We start from the raw sequence: 12,052 nt of genomic DNA on the forward strand, positions 1-12,052 counted from the left end.
CCACCCCCACTTCGCGGCCTCTCCCCCTTGAAATGAAATCGCCCCTCACCGTGACCCATGCGTCAACCGCTGGCACCTCATTGGTCCCCAAACCATTCCTGGGTTCCAGCATAAACCGGGAGGGGGAGAACGGAAGGTGGGCTTGATCCTGGGAAACTGTTGTGTCTGAGAAGCGTTTTGGCAGAGTAATTTGCGTTGGCTCCGAGTCTTCAACCCTCAACCTTCCCCCTCCCCGAGGCTCGCCCACCCTCTTCGCCAAGTAGGGAAGGGCAAGGGGCGGGGAGGGGGGTCCTTTGCCCAGAATGTTCTGTGCTTAAGTGTGGGTGGTGGTGAAGAGGATCTTGGTCTGAAATATTGGCTTGTTAATTCAACAACGTTTTAATGTACTCATGGCCCTATAGTTACATTAACTTTACTTTTAGTGTTTCTTAATTGTTTAGGGGCAGGATGAGGCGACAGTAACGCCTCAGTGGTGACTGCCTCTTTCCTTTCTTATTTCCGAAATGAAATCAGGAGGGAGTGGAAGCATTTATGGTAACTTTGGCTCACGACCGCCTCACTGTTGCCCTTTGGAAAGCTTTAAATGGTTTTAAAGAAATCTCTTTCCCAGGCAAGATGACTGTGAGCCTTCACTCAGCAGAGCAATTGAGGACCACAGTCTTGTCCCAGTGTTTGCCTACTTACCTGAAGCTGTCCCAGAGAGGTGTGAGGACCTAAGACCTGGCCAGTTTCAGAGCATCCTTGTTCCCTTTGCTATTTTCAGAGAAGAGCGCTAAGAACCAGATAAACCCAGCACAGTCTGGGTAGTGGCCATTTGGGGATGTTTGTCATGTGTGACCCTGTCATTGAAAATATATTGTCAATAAAAAGAAAGTCCTGGTTGTTTAAACTGGTGTTCCCTGGGTAATTAGCGTAAGTAATTACTATATTCGGTCCCTATGGAGTGCATAGGAAAGAGGCAATTATGGGTCTAGGAATGGCCAGAGCAATCCTTGCCCTAGACCTATTTGGACTAGTATCATAGTCACTGAAATGGGGAGTAACTTAAATACCAGCAGACATTTCACGTGCTTTTAATTCCATTTCTTTCTTACTGAAAAGTTAAATTTCTTTCTCACCTTGTGACTTTTAACCAAGAGCATGTCCTGCAGTATTATTTGTTTATTGTAACTGATCATATATAAGATTCTAAGTACTTATATGGAAAGTGGCTTCAGGAGTTTGAAAATACACATTATCCCTCAGTAGAAAATGTAAAATCAGATGACATCATATGGCACTAAAAATACTTGAAAATATTGGGTTTAATTTGTTCACATCTGGTTAAAATAAAACTGCTTTTTTTTTTTCCTAGTGTAAACTTTTGAGAAAAGCACATCTTGCTTTCATCCGGTAGATACGAATGTATTGTTGTCACCTTTAACATGATCTTCAAAGAACATACTTTTATTCTGTCTTTAAACATTTCTATGCTCTTCTTTTTAAAATCAAATGATTGGCAGAATCATTTTATTGAAGCATTATAAATTTTTCAACTGTCCTAAACATCCCCTAGCTCTAACAATGAGCCAGGTGTTAACTCAGTGTATCTGATTCAACAATAAGGGACTATTGTATGTACAGAAAATGGATGGTTCTGGGAAAGAAACTTTCAGTTTTTGTATAGCATACCATACTGTAAAGAGCAATCTTTGAGATGTTGTTTCAGCTATTTCCTTTATTTTTATAGTTCTTTTGTTCCTTTTTTTTTCTGTTTCTAACATGTTTTTGATTACATACTTACCATTGTTTCCATGTGATTATTTTTGCAATGTGATTTAGATCTATGCTTGTATACACTTTCCCACATAGGCTGTGAGCTTGCTTTTGTTTGGACTGTTAGTTGGTTTGCTGCTTCTTTGCAAATTCTTGCCAAATGCAAACCACAAATTGATACACCAAAGTGTGGAAGTAGTTTGGTTGAAACAGATTTGAGATTGGATGGCAAGAATATTAGCTTCCTCAGCATAATGTTGGCTTATTTGCCAAGAAAACAAACTGCTTCTTCCTAGTCCTTCAGGCACTTCTTAGTGACATCCAGTCTCTGATACTGTTTTCTAATTAAACAGATGCCTCTAAAGGTACCTACAACCAATAGAGTAGTTTAGCAGCCACAGCCACTGGGCCACTTTCCCCTCTGAACAAACCCTATGCCCATGCATGCCACAGCGTAGGGTGTGTTTCTCCTAGAGTACTTGGCTTGTTTCTGCTTCTTGCTGGTTTCTTATCCCCTACCATTCAGTTGTCAGCTACCATCAACAATGACAAGGAATTTGTATTACTCATATTTGGATCTTCAACACTGAGCACATTTTTACACTCCGAGTTAGCTACTGAAAATAATTAGTGCAGAAGTGCATTTCACTGTATATCATCTGCCAAAGAGCTGCCATGTAATTGTTCATTCAATTATTACAATTAAACATCTGCCTCCTCTATCCTTTTGCCCAATTTCCATAACATATCTTTATTGTGCTATAAAAATCAGATGAAACTACCATAATATTGTCAGTGATCAAACAGGAATGTATTCTCTATTTTTTTATATTTTTAAGTGCAGATTTTACTTAATAAAAATCCAACTCTGGCGTAAAGGCTCAGTTTTTACTGAGTGATTCTGGATCATTGGAAAGAGTGTATTTGAGGTCCTTTTTAATAATTCAGTTGGGTCGGGCTACTTTTTTATTCTGAACCCAGGTTTGTTTCATTTATTTTGCCCTCATCACATATAAATCATTGTAAGTTATTTATATCAAGAATCAGACCATACTAAAGTCTTATGCAAATGTGATTGTATCAGTCAGGATAGGTTAGGTTATGCTGTGGTAACAATCATACAACCATCACTCTAAACTTCCATACATTAATAAAAATGTATTCCTTGCTCTCACTATACTGCAATTTTAGATCAGCTACATCTTTGCTTCACATCTTTCTCACTTTAAGACTCCAGCCTAGTGGAACAATATCACTGGCCACTCTAGTGAAAGAAAGAAATCTCTAGAGTGTCTTACACCAGGAATTAAATGCTCCAGTTCAGTCATTTTTGCTCACAACTCAGTGACCAAACTAGCTGTGTGGCTCTAGCCAATAAGAGCATGAGAAAGTACAACCCTACAATATATCCAGAATATTTTTAAATAAAAACATGAAGGAGTATGAACATATTACATTTCACTGTAGACATAAAACATAAGAGAACTCTCTGGATGTTTTACATAAAAGCAATACAACTATGAAAACTGATACTGAACAAAAGTATAAATGCTATACCCATGTTAATTTCTTAACATGTTAGTTTCTGAAATAGCTCAGAAATAAAACTAATGAAACTATAGGGCTTTGACAAAGATGATTAGGAACCCAGACTTTGATCATTTTTGAGTTTCAAAGAGAAAGGAATGATTAGAGATGATATATTGTTACCAGTTTTCTACTAGGTTCTAGAACATTTCCTCAATCCTCCTTTCTTGTATACTTGCCTCCATATCCTCCACTTCTTTAGAGCAATGTGTCCTTTTGTGCCTGAGCTGAGCATAAATAGGAATTGGATATTCCTTACCTGATCTGTTTCTATGGTAATTTCTTCACTAATGTTTATTTTTTTTCCTTAAGTATTTCTTCCTTTCTCTTTTCTTGGGCCTTTGAGTTTAGCACTTCTAATAAAGTTATAACTGAAAAGGGAGATGAAATTCAAATATGGCATTGTGGCTGCTTAAAATATAGCAGCTTTGATTTAAAAACTTGGTGTAGAAGAAATTTTAAGGATTATTAATCTGATTCCCTAAGATTATCCTGGGAATCCAATTATTCCTATTACTGTGCCTTATGCAGTATTATAAATCATTAGAGTCTTTGTTGTTGGTGTTTTTAAATGGAAACAATTGGACAATATACAAAAATACAACCAGAGACAGCCTGGGGCACAAGTACAGAAAATATCTACAAGAGACTAAGGGGACTTCCTGTAAATTCTCCAATTTGTAAGCAGTGATCTTTCCCCTATGTTCATCTTCCCTAATGAGTCACCAGCAGAGAGCACAGTGAATCGGTAAAACTACTGGAAGAGAGAAAACTATGGATTCCAAACTCTCTTCAGACAATATATAAGTTTCACTGCTGGATTTAACTGTACTAATTTTAATACAATAGCTAGATACTTGAAAGTCAGCATTGAGATTGACTTGGGTTCATTGTTCAGCTTGGCCTTAAGAGACTCTTTGCCCATTCTCCTTAAGCTCCATCTGTAAACCTTCAGTTTTGATTTGAAAGTGGTATTTTTGCAGCTACCCAAGCCCCAGTGGACTGCCTCTTTTTTTCCAGGGATTCTACCCACATTTCCTGGAAAGTTTTTTTTTTGCCTGTCAGGGTGAATTCTCATCTTCAGATCTAATTGAACAATTCCCCTTGGGATATATCACAGCCCTATCTGTCACCTGATGTCTCCATTCTGAGTCAGGTTGCTATTACAAGATAGTGAACCCTCTCCCTGGACACTGTGCTCTCAGGAAACAGCAGTAGTTGAGAAACCTGTGTTTTTGTGTTCCAGAAAATGGCTCACCATAAGGAGCCACCCTTGACCATGTGACTTTGATAAAACTCAATCCACTCTTTCTCATGACTCCCATAGGACTCACAAATGACTCCCTTGTTTACCTATGATAAGGCCAAGCCCAGACCTTTCTGTTTTTGCCTGAATGTGCTGAGAAGACCAGACACAGACCTTCCAAATTCCTATTCTTTGTCTCATGAATGATTAGCTGAGATTAAATTGTCCCTTTGAAACTTGTGAGTCACAGAGATAAACTTTTCAACTGACTGGCCTAGATTTTTTTTTCCCCAATTGCAGAAAGATCCTAACTGTAAATTCATTCACCTACTTGTCTACTCCTCTCCGTAAAAGTCTAAGGCAAAATCAACACACAAAAACACTGATATTCAAAATTAAGGTGTCCATATTGTAAGAATCTGAATAAAATGAATCTTGTTTGTTTTTGCCCTTATATAATCCTTTCATCCTTTGTCTTTTACTCTTTCTACTTTTTTCAGATTTTTTTAAATTTGTTTTAATTAGTTATACATGGCAGTAGAATGCATTTTGACACATCATACATAAATGGAATATAACCTCATTCTTCTGCTTGTACATGATGTAGAGTTATATATGCACATAGGGTCAGAATGTCTGATTCATTCTACTATTCTTCCTACCCCCATACCCCACCTCTTTATTCACTCCCCTCTGTCTAATCTGAAGTGTCTCTATTCTTCCCTAGTCCTCTTTCTTTAACACTGATGTGAATCAATATCATGGATATGCTATTTAACCATAAGTAATTATTTCTAAGCAAACTTTTACAACAAATAATTTTATCTGTAAGGGAAATACCTGACATTCTAAAACAACTGAAGGGTTTTAAAACCCTTCAAATTGTACAAATTTATTATTTAAGTTTTTCTTCATTTTTTCTTTTTTTTAAAAAAAAAATATTTATGCATCTTAATTACACAGAAGGGTGGGTTTCACTGTGGTCATTTTTTTCTGTTGGTGAAAAAAATTTCCTACATCTGAATATTCAACTTAGGGATAAATGTGAATGCTATACATTTGCTAAATTGGTCACTATATTTGCTCTTATAACATGACATGTATATAACAATATTTTATTTATTAAAGACCCAGATCTATTCTGTTGCTCTATCAGGGAATCAATATTCTACAAAGCTTGGGGCTGGGGTTGTGGCTCAGTGGTAAAGCACTCACCTCACACGTGAGAGACCCTGGGTTTGGATCCTCAGCACCATATAAAAATAAATAAACAAAATAAAGATATTGTGTCCATATATAACTAAAAAAATTTAAAACTATATATTTTACAAAGCTTCCAAATCAGTACTTTGCCTTCTGAGTTACACTACTTTCCAACTTGGGCCAATAAGACAAATATTTTTTAAGTTGTAGGATTAGGATGGGTGCTTTCATCATATCTCACAGATTAAAGACTACTTAATACAGTGAAGGAAAGAGAGAGGAGAGGAGAGGAGAGGAGAGGAGAGAGAGAGAGAGAGAGGGAGAGAGAGAGAGAAAGGGTATGTGCACGTGTGCACAAAAGAGATCCTCAGGGGAGCTTCACTCCCAGAATGATTCCCTGATTACAGGCCAGTGTGCATAAAATAAGACATCATGTGGGGCAGTCTGACCCTGACTGGGGATTTCCATTTTCAGAGGAGAAAAAAAATGAGAAAAGTTCATTTAAGATGAAAACTTAGGGCTGGAAAGTCTTACAAAATTCACATTCTGTAAGTTAGACACTAGGGATTTCACACATGTGCACAAAAACAGATTAAATCTCTGTTTTAGTATTTGAAATTAATTTAATTTTTTAAGGAATATAGATAATTTGAGTGTGTTTAAATGATTTAAAGAGGAATGGAGGCTAGCCATGCCACACTCACTTGGACCTGCCATGGTTGCAGACTATGAAATCTATGAAAATGCATTCCATCAATTGCTTATCAATTGTAACCACATTATATATTTAATTACAGCTGATTATATAGGCAATTACAATGTCTCTTTTCTAGATTTTGACAATAATTTTAGGACAGCTTATAATTTGTGTTTTACATGTTACTATGATATATGTCCACCTTAGTTGGATCCAGAATTTCTATTATCTTTACAAACAATTTACCATTTTCCCTCACCTATTATACCTTGAGACCAAATAATGCATTTGAAAATGATTAGATGGATTCACAAGTGGTATTCACATCTATGAAATGTAAAGGGGGGATTTAGATCCTGTGAGGATTAAAACTATAACTGACTTTAGTCCAAGGTTTTATCTTTAAGCCGCTTTTAGTGGGTTAATAGGACAGAAACCTCCCCACCCCTGGATAAGCCATGCAAAGGAATTAGAATTGGTTACCTCTAAGCAGCAGCAGAAAGATGTCAACGAGTAGAATGCTTAAGTAATTATAATCCCCAGTGTTCCAAACCAGAATAAATCCTATTTCCAAACAGGTTTGGGGAATAAAGAGTAGTTCTGAAAATGAATTAAGTTTTTCAGCCTTAGATATAACTATCTTGTGAGTTTTGTTTTCTTCCCCAAATTTATAACTTTCAGAATCTAGTTCTCTGGCATGGGGACATATGGTCCTCTGTAGAATAAAACAAAGAAAGAAACTGTAAATATATAGAAAGCTGGATGAAATTTTAAAAGCTGATGGCTGATTTAAACACAAATGTTTCTTATAAATCATGGGGAGATTTTTAAAGTTCGTTTATAAGAATAGAGAAAGATGGAATTGTTGATGGAACAAATGTTTTTAAAATTTAAAGTCCAAGGTAGCCCTGTAGTTTAGAGATTAAGTACACTGACCTAAAAGTCAGATCCTTCTTAGGATCAAAACTCACTGTCTTCACTATCTGTTACTGTCTTTAAAGTTATTTAATGCAAGCAGGCTATAATTTCCTTAAGTACAAAATAGGCTGTTAGAGTTCCTACTTCAAAAAATTATTATGGGAATTAAGTAAGCTAATATTTTAAAATAATTGAAAAACTAAATAATTAAGAGAATAAGTTTTTTGTTAAGTAAGAAAACTCTATATAGCCTAAGGATCCTGTGCAAATCACTGGCAGTATAAATTCTGGAGCTGAGGTCTGGCTAGCTGGATGCCAATCTATTTCTCTGCTTATATCATGGCATAAATGGAACCAGAATTCTTTGTTCCTTAAGCTATAATGGTAGCACATTGTGGATACTTATGCAATAATATATCCTTGTTCACAACCCTATTCTTATTGTAATCACACAGATTATATAAAATGTTATATACAAAACCTTTAAATTCATGCTTAAGTATTGCTATTGGCTCTCTGGAAATTTTAAGACTTTTTAAAATTTAGATTCTCTCATTTGATACTTAACTTTGGCTCATAAACAGCTTTTAACATTCTACTCAGGCTTTTAATGGTAATTTGACTAGCAATTCAAGAATGGATGAAGAAAGAGAACAAATTGTCAAAAATTAAACATCTTTGTTGTATATGGCCTTCACAAAAATAGAGGGGAGATCAGTGGACTAGAAGAAGGAGGGTAAAAGGGAGGGAGGAGGGAAAGAGGAAGAACTATGGAATGAAATTGACCAAATTTTGCTACATACATATAATACCACAGTGAATTCCACCTTGGTGTATATCTATAAAGCCCCAATTAAAAAAAAAAACAATAAGTAATTAGAAGGAAGAACAGTGGAGTAAAGGAAGTGGAATGAGGAAGGGAGGAGGGGAGGGAAAGAGGAAGTACTAGGGACAGAAATGGAGCAAATTATGTTCTATGCATGTATGATTATGTCATAGTGAACCCTGCTATCATGTACAAGTATAATGCTCTTATAAAAACATTTTTTAAAAGTCAAAAAATAAAATATCTTTAATGAGAGAATAGTATTAATATGTTTAACTCTAGAACTGAATGTTATATGATCTTGATATGTTTGCCATTAATGTGATATAAATGAAAAAATACACTTCTTGGGAAAATACAAAGTACTTCATTATGAATTATTCAACAAATTATGAACAACTGTTATGTGCTTGGCCCTAGTGCCCTAGTATAGTTAATAAACACTTATATTGCAGTGTTGTTTACAATTACAGAAGCAAGAAACAGAAATAACTGTGGAAGAATACAAAGAGAGGATCTAATGTAACTTTGGATGGTCTGGGAAGGCCTCTGAGTATTGAAGAAGACGAAGAAGTCAACACCATGAATAGTGAAGACATACATTCCATGTGGATGCAGCTTGCCCTGCTGAGTGTCCATCCATAACCACTTGGAAGCCAGAATAGTTCTCAGAGTTGCTTTCAAAAAGCCAAGAGATATGAGGAGGGTCATGTGCAATCTACTTCTTGGACAGGTATACACATGTACATAAACAAAACCAATCATCCACACAACCACTGTTAACCATAGACTTAGGAAATGAGCGTGGGGATGTTGACGTATGGAAGTGCTTGCAAAGCTTCTGGGCATTCCACATCACTGCTTGTTGCTCATCCCTAGAAAGTGTCTTCAAAGAAGATAGGAATTCCCAAGGCCTCCTGCCTGGTATAAGGATCAAGCCATAATACTAGAAATGTATGGCCAAGGTAGACAAGAGACTGTCTCAAAACCTTGGAGAATTGAGATTAGAACATAAAATAAATTCAGGGGCAGCAGAAAATTATGAAAGTGATGGAAAAGTCTATGAGAATCATAAATAATCTGGAAGATACCTTTGCAAATTTTTATTATCTAATGTGGAATTTAGCTTGAGGATTATGAAATAGAAATTTAAAGAGCTCACTTTTAACTTTCCATATTTTCTGAAATCTATCATACTTCAGAAATAGCTTTTAATAGCTATATTGATTTAAGCGAAAAGAACTTGGACTCTTGGTCCACATTTGGGGAAACGCGATTTTTTAAAATAAAATCAATTTTATGTTCGGAGCATCCTAAACTACTTAGAAATATGTCATGATATATGAAAGTATCATAAATTCACAGCAAATGCTTTCAGTATAACCTGCAGGGTCTTTCTGTGGCTGCACTGTTCTACAGTAGCCCCAAGCTATGTATACTTATTGTACACTTAAAAGCTCAAATTGAGACACACTTTAATTATAGTATATGCACGTATTTCAAATTCTAAGTACACAAAAGAATGTAGAATATTCCATTAATAGTTGTATGAGTTTGGATATATTAGATTAAATAAAATATTCAAAATTAATTTCACCTGTTATTTTTATTTTTTAAGTCTAGCTACTAAGAGCCTAAAAATCACACATTTCTATTGGACAGCTCTATCCTAAAGCAATGTGAAAAATCATCCCTATCATACCTGCTCCCTAAACATCCATCCCCAACTGTTCTGTCAAAATGGACAGCAGTGTTGTCAGAGAGGGAACAATAGGCAGCTCACCAGCTACAGGTTTACATGGAAGGTAACAGATGGATGTGACAGCTAGGCAGTGTTGGAAAAATTGACGCTCCATAGAAAACTCATCAATAAATGTCAGAAGGAAACTACTAATGTGTTCTGTAGATGTTCCCAAAGACGGAAACTGGGAGCATTAAAAACAGAAGAACAAAACAAAACATTATTTTATTCTTGTGCTTAATGACTTAGGGGCTGCAGAACATATATTGCCCTCTAGATCTACTAGGCTTTTTCAAACAGGAGAACATACTTGGTTCTCCAAACTTATACCCAACCTTCCTTCCGTGTCCATCCCAAACAAATGAACAGTCAGAAAATAAGTCTTTACAGTCTTTGGGTTAAACATCCAATGCACATTGCTCAAACTTCATGACAATAACCCCATTCCAAGTAGAGTATGAAACAGATGTTGCTGATACTTAATGTGAGCTAAAGACAGAAAAACTATCATATCTTAACTATTTGGCTGAAGGAAAGTCTTTTCCCTTTAAAAGAGATGTGTAAATGCATACCCTTAGCAAACTAATATGTCAGGCTTCAAAGTGACCAGACTGCATACTTGATGTTTTACTAATCCTCCAGCGTCCCCTGTTTTGAGATGGTTATAGAAAAAGTCCATTTTGGAATATTTTTCCTTTGGCTTTAACACTTGGCAGAGAAGTTCTGTGTCCTCTGCTTTTCCTTGAGTTAGTTATAAAACTGTTTGTCATCTCTAGCATCCGGAACACCTGCTTTTTAAACGACTGTTGGCTCAGGAAAAAGAACATAAGTTATTTTTATGCAATAACTCACTAGCTTAAGACTTTTTAAAACCCTATCTGATAAAGTATACTTTCTTCCCTCATAATCAAATAAGGTATTTTTAAAATCAGAAATTTTCATTTTACTAGAATTTCCTTTTGACATAAATCATTGAGAGAATAAATAAATGACAGGGCAGTTGGCAAACCAGAGAAAGAGAAAAGCTTTTGGTCATAACAGGATACCCAGGGGAAGAAAAACATGCATAACCACATCTAACAATTCAGTGAGAAATTTTTAAAGAAATTATAGAAACCTAAGATAAAGAAATCTTCAAAAATTTATGAAGGGGTTGGGGCTGTGGCCCAGCGGTAGAGCACTTGCCTGGCATGTGTAAGGCACTGGGTTTTTTTCTCAGCCCCGCATATAAATAAATAAAATAAAATTCTATCAACAACCAAAAAAAATTTATTTTAAATTTATAAAGACCAAGAAGATGAGGGTAGCTCTGTTGTCCTTCTTATGGAATCAACACATTTAAAATCCCATACTTAGTGTACAGCTGTCTTTCTTTCTTGCCACAGTTATCTTTTCCTTCTGGGAACTCCCCTTTCCCTCCTATTGACAGCTTTGTTAAACACTTGACCTGCATCCCTCTCCATAGGGTTGAGCACATGACCAAGACTGTCCAATCAGAGGCTGTTATCCTCAAGTCTGTCATGATGGCCCAGGAGTAGAGACTGGTTGGAGCTATGGGGAAAAAGGCATTCTTTCATTTTCTTCTAGATTTTTTAGCTCAAAGGGTGATGAAATTTTAGGGCAGCTGTGGTTTCCAACTTCACTACCCTGAGGGGATAGACTGGTTGAGATTGAAACAATAAAGAAAAAAGTAGCTCTGAGAAGTGGAAAAAGAAAGACAATCTTGATGAAAAAAATTTAAGTCCCTGGATTTCTTACTTATATGATCATAAAATTTCTACCCAAGTTCTCTTTTTGGCATAAACTAGTTTGAGTTTGGTTTTTGTCTCTTGTAAATCAAAATGTTCATGACTAATACATGATATTTGAGTGCAAATTAAGTTTATGTAACAAAAGACAAAGAAAATGAAGGAAGGGGGGAAAGAAATAATAATAAGAACCTTCAAAACTTAAAATGATAAAGAATTAGAAAAAAAATAGAGAAAACTTGCTTTCTCTATCAATATATTAGCAGAAACTATAGTCACTAAACTCTGATATTTCTCTCATTTTCTCTCTCTCTCTCTCTCTCTCCCCCCC

General features: G+C 35.9%; 1 protein-coding gene across 2 annotated transcripts in view; it reads right to left on the minus strand.

Annotated features, from left to right (window-relative positions):
- The window catches only part of LOC107143175 (synuclein alpha interacting protein), a 160,788-nt gene extending 160,610 nt beyond the window's left edge, over nucleotides 1-178 (minus strand). For both annotated transcript variants that reach the window (XM_048811848.1, XM_015486774.2), the window contains exon 1: nucleotides 50-178. The gene's annotated coding sequence lies outside the window, so the exon portion shown is untranslated. The remainder of the gene's footprint in view (nucleotides 1-49) is intronic.
- Nucleotides 179-12,052: the final 11,874 nt, after the last annotated feature.

This window comes from Marmota marmota, unplaced genomic scaffold (assembly GCF_001458135.2).
Source record: "Marmota marmota marmota unplaced genomic scaffold, marMar, whole genome shotgun sequence".
In the NCBI taxonomy this organism is placed as follows: domain Eukaryota; kingdom Metazoa; phylum Chordata; class Mammalia; order Rodentia; family Sciuridae; genus Marmota; species Marmota marmota.